We start from the raw sequence: 2,755 nt of genomic DNA, 5'->3' as shown, positions 1-2,755 counted from the left end.
AATAATAATAATAAGAATAATAAGAATAAGATAGATATGTTTTGCCCTTCCAGTTCAGTAAAGTGTGGTACTCTGTCTTTTCAGACCAGTGGTTCACTTTGGTGAGACAGAGCAACCTGTGCTACAACAAGCTACTGTTTGTTTTGAAGCAGCAGTAAAGGCCAGGCTGGTTATGTTACAATGGTAGCAATTAAGGCTGAGCAGGATCCAAGAATAATTCATTTGGAACAGTTGCTTTGATCCTGATCCAATTCCTGTTAAATTAAAATGAGTTTAAATAACTTGTTAAAGCCATGATTTCAAAGTAATGGAGACAATTTTATAAGCAAGTAAACTGTAGAGTAAAAGTAGAGCACGGAAAATAAAAGCAAAATCAGTAGATTTAGTTTTCAGTTCAGCAAAAGTTGTCGGTTTCAGCTTGCATCAACTCAGCCTAAGTATTTAACCCTAAAGTAAGTAATATAGGCCTAGAGGAAGGGTAAAACACAAGAACTACTGTATCTTTCCAGTAAAAACTATGCACAACCTATTTTAGGCTTTCCCCCTAAAAACTTAAACCCATAGCTGTCCTTTAAACCCCTTGGCTACACAAGGTTTGCCACTGCGGTTTCAAAACACAGCAACCCTTCCCCTGGTTCTTTGGAGTGGCACTTCTGGTGCTAAATTTGGTAAAAAAAAATGTTGAATTAGGCTAAAGTTGTCTGTGTACTATACCAGAAGTGCTTGTCGGACAGTCAAACATTCTCACCCACTTCACATTGTAATTGGCAAGCTGTGCAGAGGTGAGAGAGGAGCCAGGGTTTGAACCCTTCTTCCTCACACACCTGATCGCCCTAACACTGTCTACACAGAATGTGTAGAGTCTCTGTTAGCTTGTGTCTGCAAATTGACTTCACCTGAAGTGCCCCACTGTGGGTTTTTTATAATCTATTTAAAGGCTTTGTTATCCAGCGGTATGCTGCAGTTTTATACTGTAGGTGACACAACATGCCCCTCCTGCTGCCAGTTTTGATAAACTGGATACTGGCATGAGTCCAGACCCCTCTTACTGTAGATTTAAATAAAGGTTGGCTTGGTGGTTCAGTGGTTAGCACTGTGACCTCACAACCAGAATGTGGGTCTAAATCCACTAGCTCCAGGGTGTATCCGCCTCTCGCCTTATGTGTTCTAGGAGAGGCTTCAGCCCTCTGTGAGCCTGCACTGGATGAAAGGCTACACAAAATTCTTAGTAAGTAATAGAAAATTGTTACTGTTCAGTGTTTCCCAGTTGGTCTTTCTTTAAAAGAGCATTTAGACTGTGAGAATGAAACTGACTGCTGGGTGGCAGCTTCAGAAGAAGTAGTAGAACCTGCACAGGGCTGAGTTTTAGCTATAAATCACACACAAACACACAGTCATTCAGACCTTCTCATTACAATTCTGAGTCACACAGAAACTGCAGGTGAGCTCACCAGTGTTAATACATCTGTAGTGTGTTTGTGTGTGCACATGTTTGACTATTGTGGCTCTGTGAAAACCTATTTAGAGCTATAGTATGAAAGTAATATATGATGCTTGCTGTCCTGTTTTTTTAGCCAATCATCAGAGAAGAGTGGAGTTGCTAGTTTTAAATTTAGACATGTACAGAGTCAGTAGGGGTGAACCTATTGTCAGACCTGTAATACTTGACTAATTCCCCCTCTTATTTTATTTCAAAATACCATATGTTCTTATCCAGTTAGTCTTTGGGTGGCTAACTGGAGACATGCTGTGACACGTCAGTGTTTTGAAGTTGGCATTTGGCTGTTGAAGGGAATCTCTCCTTAGCCGATGTCTGACAGTGATTGAGATAGATCGGAGGGAGGGAGAGACATGAGGCAGAGGGAGAGAGCCATGGGCTATAGGTGGGGGGGGAGGGTGTGTCTGGGAAATGGAGTTGTTTTAACATCAAAGATAACCCTACTCAGGACTCTGCAAAGACCTCGCATTAGGCCGGGAGACACTGCACTTTATCATTGGCTCTTCCTGTTTGGCAGCAGCCTTATCCTTGAAGGTTGTGTTAAAGCACTGATACACTTTAACAAATTAGAAGTCAACATCACCTCTGGCCTCCCACATGACTGACACATGACATCACACTGACTTCAGCCTCACTCTTGGCCAGTGAGATAAAAAAAAGAGCTATATATATATATATAAATATATATATATAAAGCTCTGATCCAGTGACATAGTAGTTGAATCTAACTTGACAAAAACATGTGGCAAAGACTTAATATCTTAACTTAATAACTATTAACTGTAGTATTTGACAGCTGCACAGTATTTACCAGTGACAGCGATTCTCAGTTTTTATGGTACATACTGCAGGATAGCGGATGGTGTTGATCATTGTGTATGTAAGAATGGGTGGACAGCTCATGTAACCTTTTATATATTAAAGATTCCCTTCAGACATGTATTAAGACATACATCAATCAGCCATAAGATTATGACCAGCTGGGGCCCTGGTTGTCATAATGTTATGTAGCCCCATATGCAGAAAACCGTGTTTATATCCAGAACCAGCATTAACCTTTTTAGCAATATGATCTACAGTAGCTCGTCTGTTCAGCGGCCAAGACGTTTTCATGCACATGGGTAGCAATGGCTGGCCCATGTGGTCCGATCCATGACCCTGTCACCAGGGCCACCCCTTTTCTTTCCTTGGAGCACTTTTGATAGATACTGACCTCTGCAGACTAGGAACACTCCGCAAGAGCTGCAGTTCTGGAGA

At 41.4% G+C, this 2,755-nt stretch overlaps 1 protein-coding gene across 1 annotated transcript in view; it reads left to right on the top strand.

The window, feature by feature from the left end:
• Nucleotides 1–2,755, top strand: part of si:ch211-266k8.4 — a 58,065-nt gene that overhangs the window by 29,592 nt on the left and 25,718 nt on the right. The gene's annotated exons all lie outside the window — the stretch shown is intronic.

The sequence above is a fragment of the Morone saxatilis genome, unplaced genomic scaffold (genome assembly GCF_004916995.1).
Source record: "Morone saxatilis isolate NCDOM2014 unplaced genomic scaffold, NCSU_SB_2.0 Contig2, whole genome shotgun sequence".
Lineage (NCBI taxonomy): Eukaryota > Metazoa > Chordata > Actinopteri > Moronidae > Morone > Morone saxatilis.
The sequence above is the reverse complement of the archived record's forward strand: the minus strand, read 5'-3'. Positions and strand labels throughout refer to the sequence as shown.